This window comes from Nomascus leucogenys, chromosome 5 (assembly GCF_006542625.1).
Source record: "Nomascus leucogenys isolate Asia chromosome 5, Asia_NLE_v1, whole genome shotgun sequence".
NCBI classification, from domain to species: domain Eukaryota; kingdom Metazoa; phylum Chordata; class Mammalia; order Primates; family Hylobatidae; genus Nomascus; species Nomascus leucogenys.
Window position 1 is genome coordinate 33,165,165 of NC_044385.1, and position 18,574 is coordinate 33,183,738.

At 47.7% G+C, this 18,574-nt stretch overlaps 1 protein-coding gene and 1 long non-coding RNA gene across 2 annotated transcripts in view; one reads left to right on the forward strand and one right to left on the reverse strand.

Annotated features, from left to right (window-relative positions):
- The window catches only part of PROX1 (prospero homeobox 1), a 53,278-nt gene extending 49,581 nt beyond the window's left edge, over positions 1–3,697 (reverse strand). The window contains exon 1 of the mRNA XM_003265115.4: positions 3,176–3,697. The gene's annotated coding sequence lies outside the window, so the exon portion shown is untranslated. The remainder of the gene's footprint in view (positions 1–3,175) is intronic.
- Positions 3,698–4,265: 568 nt separating this feature from the next.
- The window catches only part of LOC105739749, a 180,986-nt gene continuing 166,677 nt past the window's right edge, over positions 4,266–18,574 (forward strand). Inside the window, exon 1 of the long non-coding RNA XR_001115706.2 lies at positions 4,266–5,574. This is a non-coding gene — a long non-coding RNA (uncharacterized LOC105739749). The remainder of the gene's footprint in view (positions 5,575–18,574) is intronic.

Consider the following 18,574-nt stretch of genomic DNA (forward strand, 5'->3'; position numbering starts at 1 on the left):
CTTATAGAGGAATGATGCTAGGAAATGAATAAAGTGAGAACAAAGATGCATGTTATGTATGCATGACTTTTTTTTCCCACAAGGTGGTGATTAAACTAAATAGAATTCTGCATAATGGACACATAAAATATCAATAAGTGCCAAGCACAGATAACCCCTATTAAAAATAAAGCAAATGAACATAGGCATAGATGACATTTTAATTACTAAAGAACTTCAAAAGCATCCAAGGAAAGTATTGGGTGTGTGTGTGTTGGGGGTGAGGGGGACGTTAATGTTGAAGTCTACAGAATAAATGACACATACGATCTCATTTTCATGGAAAAAATAACCACCCAAACACCACAAAACCAATGACCAAAAACCATTTGCCATCTAACCTATTCCTGTGCAACTCAGTCTACAGAAGTAGCCTGTTTAAGGATAATTTTAACAGGTCAAGTTTTAAGAAGCCAGATATAGTGCTTACATTGAATTCCCAACAACTTTCCTCACACATCAAGCCACAGTCCTTAGCTTCACCTATTTTACTATTATATATACATGTCCATGTTTTAACCCACGGACAAGTTAACGTGAATACTCTCGTTTTCCTCCCTCAACACAAAAAACCCATTTCATTTTGGAAATACTCAGAAGCTCTTGCAATAAACTTCCTACAGAACTGACTTCTCACATCTTGCATCAGAATAGAAAAGCACAGTTACCTTCTCATGTACTTGAGATTTTCTTTCTCCATCAAATTCATATCTAGGACATTTGGCACATGTCTGGGACAATGACAGGCTCATTCTACTTTATGAGATTATTTAACATATGACTTGAAAGAGTTTATGTACATACCTATTCTTTCTGGGCAAGGAGAAAGTATGCTTAAAAAGATAAGCTTTAACAACATTAACACTTTGAAACTGACTTTGGAATTCTTGGCAGTTACACACCACTCATTGCTATCCAAAGCATACACCACACACACACACACACACAAACACACACACACACACATACACACACACACACAGAGGACAGTTCTCTCTCTCTCTCTCTCTCTCTGCCAAGCACAGACCTGGGAGATAGGCATAAACTGGTAGGAAGCAAAGGAAAAGTCAGTCTCCCTCCACCTGCTGCCTAAAGTGGGGGTGCTTTGGGCTGACTGGCAGACAGAAGCCTGGGACACAGTCTCAGCAGTAGTCTGCCAATATCCTTAAGAAAAATAAACAAACACATACCAACTTGCCCCCAGCCCCCACCCCAAGAACGCACATGGTAGGGCTCAAAAGAACAACAGCCCAATTCCCATTAGCCCAGACAATCCTATTAACCAGGACAACCATAAATTCATAAACCTCCCCAACCCTCGAGCAAGCATTGTGGTCTAGAGCTGTGCAGACACACACAGACACAGAGGAAATTTGCACCTGTCTTTCTTGACACAACACACCTGTCAGGCCCTGCCCATGCGCACTCTGCTAATAGATTTCTGCCTACCTAGTTTAGGAAAGGAAATGAGCTCTTTTTTTTTTTTTTTTTTTTTTTTTTTTTAATAAGGGAGGGCATGAGTGGAAAAGAGAACAGGAGAAGGGACTCTTCTAGCCTTGACTTTGCAAGGAGGCCACCCTCTGCTTCCTCTGTTTTTATAAGCTCAAGGAGACAGCACAGACCTTCTCGGAAAAATAAAAACAAGCAGGTGAGTTTCCAGCTTCCCCCAGGCAGAGTAGCCTTCTGGGTTGCCAAGAACGGCAGTTTCACACTCCAACCTGCCTCCTTGAGCTATTTAAGACTAAGCACCACCCCTCCTTCTAGTTCTGTTCTCTGTCTGCCTGGAGGGCTCTCAATTTCCCAAGAAGCTGGGAAGGGGCCAGAGACCTGGGAGTCTGTGGAAAGCTACTTACTCCTCCTTTACCATCCCCACCCTCCATCACTCCACCAACCTTCAGCTTCAGCAGAAGGAGTAATGGGCTGGCAGACCAGAAGAACCAACAACTTGCTAAACTGGACTTTGGGTGATGTCTCCCCCCGCCCCCTGCGTCCCCCTCCTGGTCTGCTCAGGCAAGATAGCAGCTCTTCCCTCCCTCTTCCCGCCCTCCTCACTAGTCTTCCCAGTAACAATTACTCTCACCTCTCCTGTCCTCCCTCCCCAGTCCTCCTAACTGGGGCAAAACGGTAGGTACCACCCAGACGAGACCAGACCGAAGCTGCCAAACACCATAGTCTGCCAGCGATGGCTGGGAGATTCATCGCCTCCCATTTCTGCTGCCCAAGAACCCCCTACTCTTACCCGGACCGCGATCCTCCGGTCCTCCTCGTGCTGGTGCCCCAATCCCACCGCCACGCGACCCCCCGAGCCTCCCGGTGCCGCCTTACCCTACTCAACTTGACCCAGCCCTGGGTCCAGGAGCTCGGAAGAGGGGCGCCGCGCGCGTTTCCCGGGACCCATCACCGCACCGCTCCAAGCCTGATTTCCACAATTCGGCTTCGACAGCGTTTTGAGACGAAAGTAACAGAGCGCCCCCCCACCTCCCTCTCTCCTCCTCCCAGCTGGGGTTAAAAAGGAGAAGTGAAAGGTATGCAAATGACAAGCAAATTGGAAGAGCCGGGAAGAAAGGCAGCTATAATAAACAAGACAAAGAGAAAGGACGAGGGGACCGGCCCCGGAGTTTTAGCCTGGGGAGATCGGAAGGATGGGGTTTGGCGGAAAGCGGGGATCTCCACGAACAAAAAAGCGACCCGGTCCCCCTCGCTGTCCTCTCTCCTGAGAAGAGAGAGCAGGAGAAAGAAGGAAAGGGAGCAAACGCCTCCTCACACCCCAGAAACAGTACACAAAAGGTGACAAGATCAGCGACAAGTCCAGCAACATCAGCCTCCCCCTCATCGCCACCGCCACCCCCAGCCACCAGCAGGAAAGAGAAAGAAATAAAAGCCAAGTGGATCACTTACTCTTAGGAACTGGGAGGAGCGGAGCGCTGAGTTCCACCGAGGCTCCCGCTTAGAAACTGTTTAGAGGCTATTTTATTATGATTCATTTAAATAACACCATTTTCTCCTGGGGGGGAAAATGTTTACACGGGTCTGAGTAATGGGAGGCTCTTTTCTTCCCTCCTCATTCAAGAACAAGCCAGTGCAAGTGATTCTGGAAAAGGGGAGGGACTCACGAGGGGAAGAAGAAGATACTTACGCGGTGCGGGGAGCAGTGGGACCGAGCCTCTCTCTCTCTCTATCTCTCTCTCTCTCTCTCTTTTTTTCCCCCGGCAGAGAGAGGAAAACACGCGCGCGCACACACGGTGATATCTTGCGAGTGATGAATATGATAATTGGACAAGGGACGGTGAGTCTGTGCGACAGCGAGCGAGCGAGCGGGGCGAGTGGGAGAGGGAGAGGGGAGAGAGAGGCGGGCGGGGAGGGGAGACGAGAGAAGAGGAGCAGGGGAGAGGCGAGGAGAGGGAAGAAGAGGAGAAGAAAAGAAGGGGAGCGAAGGGAAGAGGAGAGAGCAGGAGAGGAGGAGAGAGAAGAGCGGAGGAGAGGAGAGAGCAGCAGAGGAGAAGAGAGGAGAAGGGTAAAGAAGAGGAGCGAAGCGGAGAGGGAGCAGGCGGACCCGGCGAGAGCTCTTTTGCGCCGCTCTGCTTTCCCCGGCTGCAATGGTGTATTATTTCAGAGCGCTCCCTCAGCTGAGGGCTCCGCTCCACAACAAGATTTACTTTAAGACACAGCTGAAGGAAACAGGAAGACTGCACGTCACAGTCTATCTGACGTACCCGGTCCCAGCACCCAATCGCGAGGCGCCTTCGGATTCAAGGGGGGATAGCAAGGCAAGAGAACTTGGGAGGAAAAAAAAATATAAAAGGGGTGGGGGTGAGGGGCTGGGAAGAGAGGAGGGGAGAGGGGCCCTGCTCTCCCCCTCCCCGGCCTCCATCACCGGCCCCCACCCCCACCCCCACCCTGCCACTGCTTCGGGACGACTGGATCGCCGCGCCTGGGCCGGAGCGAGCCATCTGCGGGCACTATGCAAAGCGGGAGACGGCGCGAGCGGCGCCCGGCTCACGCTAGCTCTTCCAGGACGCAGGTCCTTTTTTTTTTTTTTTCTTTTTCTTTTTTCATTTCCCAGATACAGCTGATCGAGTTCGCCGAGTGGCCGAGCGAGTGAGCGCTCCTCCGACTTGGGTGGAGGAAGGCACGGAAAAGTATACGGGAGAAAAAGTGGGGGTTTTAGGGGTGGGGTGGCGTAGGAGGAGGGAGGGGGGATCTGCAAATCATTCCACTTTTTAAACGATCATAGGTAGTGTCAAGGATACGTGTCACCCTTGGTTCCTTTTAAAGGGGAGGTGGACAATAAAATACAGGTAGGTTTGGTATTAAAATAATAGGTGCCAGAGGTTTCACATCGGGTCCGCTGCATCTGTTATTAGACGAAGATCAACATTGGCTGAGTCCCAGTTAATCTCCAGTCCAAATTATTAGGAAGAGGAATATTTACCCTTGATTACCTCCGACATTATTTGGATTGTAGGTAAAGCAGCCTTTAAAAATATATACGTAGCAAACATCTGGCGATTACCCTTCACTAATTCACTCGCCCCAGAAAGACCAAAGAAAGCTGTTCAATACAGAATTTACACAGTTTTGACGCCTGGGCAACAAACTTTAAAGTTTATTAGGCAAGAAATTTCAAAGGCTTAAATCGCAGGCTCTAACATAAAGCCCTAGAAAATTTACTTTGGTTTGACATTTCTTGCTTGAAAAATAACCAGCAAAATTTCTTTAGATAATGTGGCTCTTAAAGATCTTCTTGGGCTTTGCAAGTTACAAATGCAAGCGAGCCTCAGCCGCAGCTAGAACGTCCCTTTCACCGGGCACAGTAAACGGCTTTTAATAAAGCAGCCGCGTTTATGACCTAAAGATCCTATAAAAGCTGGGACTTGCAAGAGCTGCGAAGCAGAAACATTCATACATAGTCTATTAGACACTCATTTTTGTAAGTAGGAGGAGGACAGTTTTCGTGTGTCCCTCAAATTTAATCAGATCAAAGGTTGAATCATGCTGTGTCGTGACAACAGGGTATTTATGAGGTGTGTTACAAGTACACTGGCCAAACACTACCAATGTCTTCTGCGGCACACATACACACACACACACACACTCCTTTCTAGGGAATTTACAATTTCAGCCTCAAATCACCAAACCGTAAAGAGGATATTAAGCCCTCCCTTTGAATAAGAATAGCGATGTTAGTATGTCCGAGTCTATCCCGGCAGGAAACTTTTGGCACGAATTTCAAACAGTGCCAAGGAGAAAAAAAAATTAGGTCGGTCAGGTTAGGTGTCGGCGATAAGAAAAGAGATTGCGGGAGCATCCCCAGCCTTCTTCTTTCCCCTTTTGCCGCCCCCACACACTCCCCCCACGCGTCTATCACGGAAACAACACAGAGGAGCGCACACGCACCACTCACACCTCCAACTATTGACTGTTGTATCAGGTGTTCTAACCGGGATGTGACAGTTTAGGCTGGGAGCAGAAATAATCAACATGCCCATTAGATACAGGATAGAATAATGCTTCTATTGGTTGGGTCCCTTCGAGGTAAGCGGGTGTATTGAGCGGGGAAACTTGGGATCTGAGAATGGATCAAAGCTACTTCCTTTCTTATTTTTCGTCCTACTAGTTTTCTTTAAGAATCTTGGTTTGTACATGTAAGTTAGCGCCAGCCCACAAATAAACTGGTAGGAGTAAGGGCTATATACCTTTCCACACCTTAAAACCATCTGCTCAGTTTGACATTTAAAAGGGCGGAGAGCAGAGAAGGAGGAGGGGGGAGTAGGGGGAAGAAAGGAGGCAGGGACAGAGAAAAAGATTCAAACGCGAAAAAAATGGCTTGCACTTTAGCCCACAAGTTTGTGTCAACTGCACATAGCGCTCGAATGCACGTTTTGCACACACCATGCCCCGGAACTGGCGGCGGGAAAAGTTCCCTGAGAAGCCCAGTAAGTCCTGTGTCACGCCATGGGGAAAAGCAGGCCTGAGTCGAAGTTGGGGTAACCCGCTTGGCGAACAAGGAAGCTCTCCCACCCCCAGCCTCGGCGGCGGAGGCTCCCGGCTCGCGACGCTCTGCCGCGGCGGTTCGCAGCCCGCATTAGGGCGCAGGAGCGGCGACTTGAAATAGGAGCGCGCGCGACGCTAGGCGAGCGAGATCGGTTCGCAGCCCAGCTCCGTGAGCTGCCTCGGCGCAGCCCTGTCCCGTGTCCTGTCCTTTACTGTCGGGGAGGCGTACAGGCCAGGCTCCTGGCAACCTCTCTTGCTAGAGCTGCGGCATTCTTCTGGGTCTCCGGCAGCCCTGGAGCAAGACTTGAGGCCCTAGCCCCCTATCTCGGACGACTCCCGCTTTGTTTTCTGATAGGGGAGAAGCCTGGAGACGAGGAGTCGCCTAGATATTGGCTCCATCTCTGAAACCAGCCGCCAAGCCTAGGGTTAAGACAACTCCTCCCTCCGCCCCATTTCCAACACAACCCCGGTAACTTAGAAGTTAACGCAAGTTCTGACCGGTCTTGTAACAAACTCTACCCGTGCAGGTTGCATTTACTTATTTATCTGAAGGGTGATCTGTGTGTTCTTAGACAAACTCGCAGTTACCACTCGTGCATCTGGTTCTGGGTTAAATACACTTCGCCTTGACATTTGCTCGGTGTATGCTCACGCCTCCTGTTCTTTCTTAAAGCGTTTAGGTGGGGGCAGGTGGGAAGACAGTGTGTGTAAGTAATTTAAAACCTTACAAACAACTGTTATCAGATCCTAAACAAACCAATTCTGAGAATTACAACCAGATTCAGTTGAGAGGCAAACGTGGACGTGGATTTTGGAGAAGGATGCCTAAGGACTTCCAGGTCAGCCACCCACCACCACCACCACCACCACCGCCACAACTACCACCATCACTATCAGCACCCTGAGGAAGGGAAGAGAGGAAAACCAACCCCAGGGTGCAGGCCTGCCTGCTGCAGGCTTTCTAGAGGCAAAACTGACTGACGGCCTCTCACTCTCATCTCCTGTGCCCAGTGTGACGCCAAGCCCAACCTGGATTTGTTCTGAATGGGGGGGAAGTGAAATGCCACAAGATCAGTAGCAAGTAGCAGCTGCAGCGTTTTCTCTCCTGGGAACCCCACTGCTTAGAAGCCTCCCGAGTGATGTTTGTTTAACCAACAGCTTTCAAAGTAAACAGAAGCCAATCACTCCAAAGAAGTTGAAATATAACCCTTACAAGAATTTGGATCCAGGGGTGCTGGCAGAAAGAAATTTTTAAAATGATAAAGAACCCGCTCCCAAATGAGAGTCTGCCACATTGCTTTAAGGAGCGCAGAATTGTCATGAAAATATAAATTCATCGAAAGGGCTCATTACAATAAGTTGACCTCGAAGAAAATCACTCTTCGCCCACAAAGACACACCCGCGGGGATGAGGGGGTTGTCAGTGATTGAAGGGACACACTACTACTTGATTTTATGGAAGTGGGCGAAAACAATCAAAGGGAAGTACATTCCCTGCCCTGGAGTAGAAAAGTGTAGGCTGGGAGCTCTTCGCCGCCAACCCTGGCTTTGCCTCAGGCACCGAACTTTCCAATACCAAGATATTAACAGATGGTGGTGAGCACATGGAGGGCTGCTACTTACATAATTCAGCCACTCCGCCCGGCTGCCCAGAGCCGGGCGAGGAACCCGCCAGGCCGCGCGCCCGCCTTCCGAGGGGTGCTCCCTGACATAACTTGCCTTTCTGCAACCCCACCCAGCGTTTTGAGGGTTAGCATTTGGAGAGGCCGTGATTTAAAAAACCAAACAAAAACAAAAACAGAAATACCCAAAACATTGATTTGGCTGTGCTTTGTCTTCTTCAGTCCATAGTAGCGAAGAAGCTGGAGACCCAAAGGCCGAGAGAAACGGAGGGGATGCCTTCGGGGAGAAAGGGGTGCTCTCCCTACGTATCTGGGGGTGCCCGCGAGTGGAATTTACACAATTTACAACGCTATTGCCCACCATCTTTGGTTCAAATCCACATATCTTTTGCTGTCGCTTAAGTACAAAGGCAGTCTCGGGCCGCAGCCCAAGGGGAGTACGGTGGGGTGAGGGTGTGAGTGTGAAGGGGACGCCTTTGCACGCGGGGGCGCAGTGGGCAAAGTTACGCAAAGCCTCTGGGCACCGCTACACTTCCGAGCTGTGGCAGGGTTTTAAGCGCTCGATCCCGCTCACAGGGAGTCCCTTTCGGATGTGTGGCCGCCTGCTGCCTTCACGCCCTCAGCCGCCTCCCGAGAGGCCCTGTCCCTCCTGGTGTGCCTGTGTACCTCCTCCAGTGTGCCAGGGCATGTGTGCTTCCCGAGCCTTCTCCCTGACTGCGACTCGGGGCCGCCGAATCCTGCGAGGAATACGCCTGCGTGTGTTGGAAAAGTTTCGGGTTGGGCAGGAAGGCTGGGAATCTCCTCTCCAGGCACTTGGCGGGAGCGGGGCTTCCTCGCCCGTGGCTTCCTCCTAGAGCCCTCCTCCCTCCCCGGCCCGCCCTTTCTAGCCTCGGCCCCGCGCTAGGTGTCGCGGCCTCTCCGGCCAGAGAGAGCGAGCGCCAGATGCTGCGGCTGCCGCGGCGCCGCGCTCCGCAGAGGGCGCGCCCCTCCTGCCTGGGCGGCCAAGTCGGGGTCCAGGCCGCCCTGCTGGTCCCTCCTCGCCCTGGCCCCGCGGCACTTGCCTCTTCCCGGGCCATCGCAGGGGCTGCAGCCTCGCTCAGCTAGCCTGGGCTCAGTGCACGCCCGGGACGCAGAGGGCAACCACCTGCTCCCGGCGCGCCGCAGAGCCGGGGAACGTCGTGGTGGCTGGGGGACTTCGGCCGCCGCCAAGCCTGCGCTGCCCCCGCGGCCTCTCCTCCCCCGCCGCCCGCCTGTTGCTGCGGGGACAGCCGGTGGACGCACTCGACCTGGGAGGGGTGACTCCCTCCCGGGACCGCGGGAGGGGGGTGCACGTTTGAAGGGATGGAAATCTCCCTTTCTGCCCACCCCCTTTCTTTTGTCAATAACTCTAAGGATGTTTGGCCGTTACTCCCAGCTTCCCTCTCTTTGGTCTTTCATGTCAAGGGTGTGAATTCGGGGGTGCTCCATTTTTAGGGGCTTTGGTGATAGGACTGAAGTTTTCCATATTGTCCATCTTACCAGAAGCTTTTATTCAGGGTGAGGAGTGGGCTAGAAATAAATAGGTGCCGGCCTGACGCAGCGAAAAGAGAAGGACGCTCCCAGTTCGGATGCATTTGGAGAGAGTGTAACTGGAAAGTTGCATTTTGTTTAAATTAGAGCAAGATGAAGTTGAAAGCCAGATTTTTATAATTTTTCTGGTAATATTTCTTTTATGAAGTATCTAAGTGTCTGTTTGTCATCATTTTGAGATCAAAAGGAAAATCCATATGCTGTATAGTTTTTCGAAATTGCTATTTAAATATGTTTTAAATGTTTTGTCCAACGTGGAGTAGGCTGCTTGGAGGCAAGGCTGGTGACAGGAATAGCGGGATGGTTTGATGTGGAGTAGTGCTTCCGAAGACCTGATGAATCATTGGAATCACCGAAGGAGTGTTTTGTTTTGTTTTTTTTTTTTTTAATAAAGATTTCTGGGCCCACCCCAGTGAGGTAATCAGAAGAAGGACCTCGGAATCTGGGGGTCACCCTGTGTCTTTAATTACTGCTCAGCTGGTTTGTTACTGACTCTGTGACCTTGACGGTGTTACTTAATCTGTTTGAGACTCAGTTCTTTTTATCTGTGAAGTGGGGATAATATCCAAATCATAGATTTATTGACAGACTTCTACATGACTGAACTTGTTCAGCACGATTAGTGCTCAATACTTGGAAGGTATATTGCTCCCAAATGTGTGCTGTGTACACTCGAGCTGACATGTATTCTTATAAAGACCTGTTCCTATCCCCAACATTTTGGTGAAGCCAGCTGGATTGTCATGGGATATGTATGTGTTTGCACATTTTAGCTCATGCATAGTTGTCACCTTTACATGCTTTCCCCTCCCCCGCCTTTTAGGCCATAAAATAAATTAGAATTGGCACATTTGGAAGCTAGGCCCTGTGCTCTCGGACCTAGAACTGTCCATCAGGCCTACTGGCAAAGGGGGGAATTTACTAATCTGAAGTCCGCTTCCTCCTCCACCCCACCCCCACCTTTTTTGGCCCTTTCACCTTTCCTGCTTTATAGATGGCAAGCATTTCCTAAAGAAACCGCTGGTCAGACCAATGAAACCACAGGACAAAAAGTTCTCTTCAAAAGGGAACAACAAGAAGGAAAAAAAAAAAAAAAAAGACAACATTCCTAGGTAAAACAAAAGCAAATGTAGATCATATGTTATATGTTTTTACATGTTTGATTCAACAACCTCCCCCAAATCCATGTAAAGTAAAATATAACCTTTCATAAAGTTAAGTTCAAACCAATGAATAGAAGCATACCCCAAGGTGATTAGGGGAGAGCCAGCCAAAGACAGCTGTGAGAAGGGAAAGGAAGCTAGGCAGGAAGGTGCCATGCCCGGCTGTGACTGCAGAAGTGGGGGGAAGAAAGCCGAGGAAATGGAATGGGCTGAAGCAGCAGACAACAGATCAAGAGGGCTGACAGTTTTTCAACTGCAGAGGCCTGTGGGAAGCTTATTAAACATGCCGAGAAAGGTGTTTTGCTGGTACCCTCAAAAGGCTCGAGATAAAGTAATCGTAGATTCCTGGGGGCGGGGGAGTAAAGAAGGGATTACCAGCGTGGGGCGTCGGTGGGCCCAGCCCTTAGTGAATGGACCCCAGGGGTCGGGGTGGGGACACTGCACTCTCTGAATGAGGGAAAGAGGAAGCATCACCCCTAGATGCCTGTCCTCCAGGTGTCTGTGGTCTTTGGGCAAGTGTGGAAGGTTCCTGCTCTCTAGCTACTCTCTCTGTACCTAGGTGGAAAAAGTCCGTGACTCTAGGGGACAAAAACAAAGGGCGCCCCCCAAAAACTAGAGAGAAACATATTTGGGGTCAAGCTGTACAAAAATGGATGGCAACACCTGGCTTCTCCTCCCCAAGCACCCTCCTGGTGGAAACAGCTCTGTTCCCTACACTTGTAGGTGGACAGGGGGCAAAGGCCGAGTGGCAAAGGATGTTGGTGGGTGAGTTGGGGGAGAATGGGATGGGGAGGGCTGGGGGAAGTGTGTCTGCAGAGTGTGAATGGGCGGGACAGGGGTATTGTGTAGCTGTGTGTGTGGGGGGGAGGAGCAAGGGAGTGGAGTTACGGGGAGAGAGTGTGGGTGGGGTCTGTTGGGGGAACTTCGAACTGGGGGGCGCGGGGGAGGTGGGTGGAGGGGGGTTGGGTGGGCGAAGAGTTCCAGTTTCCCCGGAGGAGGCCCGGGAAACAGGCGGGGAGGTGGCGTGTGGAAGCGTCGTTTGAGGGGCGGAGGGGCAGGCCGGAGAAAAGGCGAGGCGAGAGGCTAAATCTGGCAGCTGCTCCAGCCCGGCGAAGGCCGACGCGTCTCGGCTTCCTCTCGCCTAGACTTTTGAAGCGGCTGGCTCGCTAATCCCGGGTTGGCTGAAAGACTTGGACCCGCAGCCTCGGGGACCCTGCGTCCCGAACTCTCTCCCGGGGGCGCTATGGGTGGGGAAGCGGGGCCGCCTTGACTCTCAGTGCGGGTCCCCGGCGCCCTCTCAGTCCACTGGGGTTGCTGGCTGCGCCTCGGTGTGTGCCCCCCTGCAGCGCCTCGACAGCGCCCCTCACGCCAGCTTCCTACTTCCTCCCAGCTCCATCTTCCTCCGTCCCCTCCCTAGGCCCTGCTGCTCCTTTCACTCCTCTGGGTCCCTGTTCCCTGCCCCACCGTCCTTTTCCCACCACCATCAGGCGAGTTCATTCCCTTCTCTCTCCATTGCTAATCTTCTGATGGCGGTGCTGGGGAGAGAGGGACGGGGTGCTTCACCCAAAGTGGACTCAAAGAAAACAGAATAATTCAATTCATCGGATAATTACTGTTTGCAAGACACTGCTAAGCATGGCAGTTGGTGACCCTTTGAGGGAGCAGAGTGGACCGAAGGATTTTGGTTCTGACTCAGTATGGGCAGTTATGATCGGTGTTTGATTTAGGCAGATCTCGGAAACCTCAATTAGAAACTCTAGTCTAGAAGGATCTGGATGAGGGGCAAAAGTGTCAACACCTTGTTCTCTCCTACTCCAAAGTGATTTTTCCGTGGGAATGCGGCAAAGAGGCAGCAGGCATAGTGAAAATGGGCGGCGATGGATACTCCCAGCACTTGCTGAGCGCTGCTACGCCTCAGGACTGGGACAGGTGCTTTACACCCCACAATTCCCGTTTCTTGATTCCAAAATGTCGTAGATTATAAGACATACCATTTAAAGATGGCCTTTAGGAGAAAAGGAAAATATGAGGATCTTAAATGCACAATGGATTGTGAGACATTGATTTCAGGAACATAAGCAATGAGAAAAAGTGAATTTTGGAAGTAAGGAAATAAAGTATAGTATGTGTAATTCTCCCAACAGCCAAGAGACGAATTATCCCCATGTTTGAATGAGGGAACTGAGACTGGGGAAGGCTTCACCACTTGCTCAAGGCCGCAAGGCCAGTAAGTGGCACAGCCAGAATTGGAATCCAGGTCTGCCTGCAGTCTGAGCTAGAGCAATTTCGCTTAGGGCACGTAGCTTCTGCAGGGATTGGGCTGTGTCAGCCCTTTTCCATAACACTGTTTTTCTTGACCCTTTTACCATAACACCTGCCCCCACCCCCCCAAGCTATGGCTATTGGGGGGGAAGATAGGAAATAAATTACATTTTTCACATTCAAAATAAAGTATTTAAAGAGTAAAAACCATGCATGCCAGGTTTTGCTGTGCACCACAGGAAGTCGATGAATTCAAGGATCCCTGTATTGCTGAAAATAGAATTGTAAAAAATAAAAGGGGTGGGGGGAGAAAGTGAACGAAACTAATCCTATTAAACGTGGTAGCATGTTTTTGTGGCACGCAGGGAGAGATTAAGCACAGGAAAGGGGATAAGTACTGCTTCAGTTTCACTAAACTAATGTGACAACTTGTCATTGGAGATCTTTACAGCTTGTTAGTAGATGACTAGCTGATTCAGAAGTGTTTTCTATCATTCCCTTTGTGTCCCCATGAGTTTTTGTAAAAAAATTTTCTTTCTTTTCCTGTTTCTTTCTTACTCATGCTGCTCTATTTTGCTTTATAATCCTCAGTGTCTCCTTCAAGTCAAAACATTTAGCAGGCTCTAATCAAGATTTGGTTTTGAAAATGCCCCTTGACCTGGGGTTGCCCAGAGAAGCCCTTATTCTTCATCCTCAGCCCCAGGACGGTCCTGTGGCTTCAGAAACTGAGCTGCTGGGAGAAAAGCTCCCTTTTTGGACTTCACTTTTCTGCAGTCCTTCTCCTTTGCCCTCCTTCCTTTTCTTTATTTTTTGTTCCATCCTTTTATTCTTTTCTTTTTGCCTTTAATTTCTATTCTTCTATTCTCTTTTACCCTTTCTTTATTTTTCTCTCCAATTTTCCTCTTCCCACTTATTTTCCTTCCATCTTCTCTTCCTTAGAATTCCTTTCTCTTCTTTCATGCATTCCAATAACTGTTTTCCCTTTTCTTCAGATAAGACAGTTACATTCATAGAGAAGTTATGAATTTTTGATGGTTTCCAAGTTGAAGTAGCTCCCGGTGAAGGGGGCAGTGATGAGGGGAGGGGCAGGGAGCCCATCACAGACCTGCAGGGAACAAAAGGCTGATCAAAGTGAAGAGGAAGCCAGAAGTCTAGGCTTGGTCACTGTCTTTCCAAAGCAGGTGTCTAGCTTGTTTGGAAACCTGGCTGACCGTCCCGCTCTTTTGCTTTGGCATCATTCTCTCCCACTTTCCCCCTCCCCCGCTGCAACTTTCCCCACTGGCTTACCACCAGGCGAGATGTTGAGTCAATGGAAAAACAACATTCGCCAACATTAAAGGGAGACTGTTTAGAAAAGGAAGGCCCTGCTGAGGTGCAGAGGAAGCCTGTGCATTAACACGGGCCACCTCTTATCTGGGGCAGCTGGGCCTGAGCTGCCTGTACTCATTCTCTGGCTTTGCCAAGGGGCCTTGGAGAGTGAGGGGTGGATTCTCACCCATGGGCATCACCAGACCTTTTAGAAACAAAAAGCAAGTGCTTTTTTTTTTTTTTTTTTCTCCCAGGGACTTAACTGGAAAACCTTTACATATAAACACTGTTTTGCAAAAGGCACATTTCTCTAAGCCTCTGTCTCTGGACACTTGTCACGTGGACCTGGCCCCTCTCAATTTCGGTGCTCTTGAGGACTCCCACGCCTTGTAAGGACTGGCCATTCTGCCCTGAATGTGAATTATGGGGAGGGGCAAGCTAAAGTGACCCAAAGGAAAAGAAGAAAAAGGCGTGCGTGTAGGTTCACCCTGGCTCTAAATTGCTTACCGTTAAGTCTTGAGCCAGCTCCTGACGGAAAGATAAGGTAAATCCCTAATCAGTCAATAATTAACCATAGCTCCATTAACGATCCAGTCAGCCAAATCCTGCTGACACCTTTAGAACCCTGCTTTGGTGGGAAGGATTAGGCAGAATCTTTCGACAGAAAGGCCCATCTATTCAGACTGCCATAGACCCCACTCATGGGTCATCACAAAAGGAGTAAAGCTATGCCTGTGCCTGCCAGTGAAGTCCTTTCTGGGGTTAATTCTCTAAGATAACTTATGGAAATTTCACTTTTGGAAATCTCAGCACGTGCGCGTGTGCGCGCGCGCGCGCGCGTGTGTGTGTGTGTGTGTGTGTGTGTGTGTGTGTATACACAGAACAGCTTGGAGATCCAATCTGGTTCCAGGTTGGTTTGAATCAAATCCCAGATGTGCTCTGATTGTTGCTACATTATTCTTCTGAGAGGATCATATTTTCTCTCCCTTGCCCATGTTAGTTTGTAGTTTATTCCCAGTATCTCTAAATATTCTGGTTCCTTGTTTCTCAATGTTAGTTCTTCTTCGATTTGTGATAAAAGGAGAAGTGCTTTTGAAATGATAAACAACCCCACATTCCTATCAAAGCATGAAAATTATTTTTGAATTTCAAATAAGTAGAAAATTAAAAGACTAATAAATATTTGATTTTGGTACTTCTGGTGGTTCTTTTTTCTTTTTCTTTTCTTTTCTTTTTTTTTTAACATCTCACAGAAGCAAATGTTTACGAAGGTGGGCTTAGATCTTATATTTTTTAAAAAATTTAAATTGTGGGCTTTTGGTTTGCTTTGCTTTGTTGTTCTAGACAGCATTTAGTATGTTACCAGATGCATGTAGTTATAGATATTATACCATTAAATGAGAAAAATCTGTATAATCAGTGTGGTTTAAGTGTTTCCTAAGGTCAAGTTGTAGGTCATGACCCTAAGCCAATCAATGAACTTTGCTCCTAATCTTATGTTTAAATCACTTGAAAAAGGCATTCTTTTAGAAAGAGAAATAAAATACAAGAGTATGGTATGATATGAATCCATCTCTATCACAGGAATAAAGAACAAAGATCGTTTGGCTGTGGGGTCACTCTTCCTGCATGTGGAAGATGGTTCATTCAGCTATACTTCTGTTGGTTCCACATCTCAGCCTCTATAATCACCAACACACTATTGTTCTCCTCTCCTCATAGAACCCAGTAGTCTGGGTACTCAATTAATCTTTGGCTGCTTCGAGGAGTTGCCAGTGAGTGGAAATTCTGCCAATGATCTGTGACACCCTTTTCAACAAACATTAATTGAATGACATTTCTTTTTTCCCCAAATCATCCATCTGTCCTTTCTTATGCAACTTTTGAGTTTCAAAGGGTAGAAGGCAAGCTTTCTTTTGGTCACCCATGTGGCCTAAGAAGACAGTCTATGTATTGAACACTATAATCTACTGTAGCCTTGTAAATAAATCTAAATATTCACCAGTCTGAACCAACATGCTAAATATAAAATGAATTCATTCAGCCTTCTTTTCCATTTGCCCATGAAAACATCTTGCTTTTGTGAAGGCCTTTGGAAAATGTAAGATCCAAGGCTTCTGTATGCTTTTTAATTGTTTAGGGGTAAAAACGGGAGTGGAAAACTACGGGGAAGGCAGTAAGAACATTTTCAAAATTGATAGGTTAAAAAATATAAGATCCAGTTTTTTAGTTTATATATAATTTTAAAAATTGTTTTAAAGTACCAAAAAGTATCTCACTTATAATAGTGCTGTTTAGTAAAGCAGAGAACATACATCAAGCTGTCTTTGAAGTCCCGTTGCTTGGATATTAAAATGAAATTTAAAAAAATGGAACTGGTATCTATTTTTCAGTAGGTCAAAAGGCATGTATAATTACACTCATGATTTTTGAGTATCATGCTAATGAGGCTAGGAAAATGTAGACCTTGACATTGCCTTCTTTAGTTACATTCACTATGAAAAGAAGAATGTTGTTTACCTCTCGGGAATTTTCTTAAGGAAAAGAAAAATCAATCTCTATCAATGAGCAATATTTTTCTCCCCAAGGGATATTGATTTAAACATTGACTTCACAATGGGTGAGTTATTTTCCCCAGACTCCCTACTGTGAATTGTTAGGTGACATGTCTTTTGTGAGCCAATAAACATGTTGTGTCTAGTGTAGTAATCTCATCTGGGAGATGACAATTTCTGTAGAGTGGTTAGTTTGTAGTATTTCACCTTTTGTATGTCTGTGTTACATATTCCTGAGAAGTGTATTTCAAGTTTAAAAAGCATTACCTCTCATATTCTTCTTAGGAGAACAGTTGGCATTGAGCAGTTTCTTTCCTACATGCTCCGCAACTGCATGTCCTCTAGGCTTGCGCATAGACCCATGACTCATGAATAGTTTTATAAATGTCTTCATGATTCCCTTTTCTCTCTTTATGCAACGGTATAATATTGGCATCTTTAATTTTGAAAATAAAACAAATATTCAATTTACCAGAGAAACCATTCTGTAAAGGAACACTGTAATGGGTGGAGATAAGGGAAAGGATAAGGACTGTAGAATTCTTGTTAATTTGCGTGATCATACTCTATCTGTTGGATTCATGTATAATATGTTTTCTTCATATATGTAATCTTGTAATGTTTTCTTCTATAATATGTAATTATTATAGCACTTTGGGAGGCTGAGGTGGGTGGGTCACTTGAGGCCAGGAGTTCGAGACCAGCCTGGGAACATGGTAAAACCCTGTCTCTACTAAAAATACAAAAAAAAATTAGCCTGGCGTAGTGGCGCACACCTATAGTCCCAGCTACTCAGGAGGCTGAAGCAGGAGAATTGCTTGAACTTGGGAGGCAGAGGTTGCAGTGAGCTGAGATCACGCCACTGCACTCCAGCCACTGCACTCCAGCCTAGGCCGTAGAGGGAGACTGTCTAAAAAAAAATGTTTTCTTTATTAGTTTTCTTAAAGGGCACATTTAGAGTTTATATTAGATTGCCTTGAGCTGATTTCTTTATTCACTTATTCTTTGAAAAATATTAATTTACACTTCTACCAAGTGCCAAATACTGTACTCAACACTGATGATACCAAGACCCACCAGAGACACTAACAGTGCCAGGAAGAAATTCAGTAGGATGGCTATGGACACACATTGACACAAAATACTTTAGGAGTCCTGAGGCTTGTCTTCATGGTAGTTTGGAGTATCAGTGAAGCCTTCAGGAAGGAGGTGAACATAAGCAAGTAATTAGTCACACTGGGGGCTTAGGAGAGGAGCAGAAGTGGGTTTATGTGCCTGTTGCAAGGTAAGAGAACTCTTAAGCAAGCCTCTGTACCTCTCTGAGCCTTAGTTTGCTTGTCTTGTCTGTACGTGGGGGATAGTAACAATATCTGCCTTATGAGATTATTGTGAAGATGAGATGAGAATGCATGGAAAGGCCTCAACACGGTGCTTGGCACAAAGCAGGCACTCAGGAAGTGTGCACTAGAAAGGTGGAATAAGGGTGACATTTTAGCTCAATCCCTAAGATTTATTCAACAAATACTTTTTGGGCACCTGGCACGTGTCATGTTCTCATGCTAGGTCCTGGGCAGGAGACCAACCATGAGCATAAAGAGGGATAGAGTGACAGGCAGCTCGTGCAACGGCATGGGGGATATCTGTCCCATGTTTGGGGGGCCTGGGGTGGCCTCTTGCTGCTGGAATTCAGAAAACCAGGGGAGGCCTGGTGGAGGCAGAGGCAGCAAAGTGTTGTCCTGCCACACTAGGAAGGCCCTTTTGTGGCCTTCAGGCAGTCAGGAAAGACAGTGAGTCAGTTCATCTGTGGTTTCTCAGTTTCCTCTAACTTTCCCATGGGTGTGTATTGCCTTTTGGTAGTGGGCTGGCTAGGCTACGTTCTTTTCAGGAGCAAAGGTTGCCAAATTTTTGTGGTCACCACCCTCTCCACATTGCCTATTATAATCAGGTGCTTCTGGCTGATACTCAATAAATATGGTTAAGTTTTTCTACCTCTCTATGTTCTGAAATATTCCAGCAGCTTCTCATGCCCAATTTCAGAATGCTCACATGAAAAGGCTTCCTT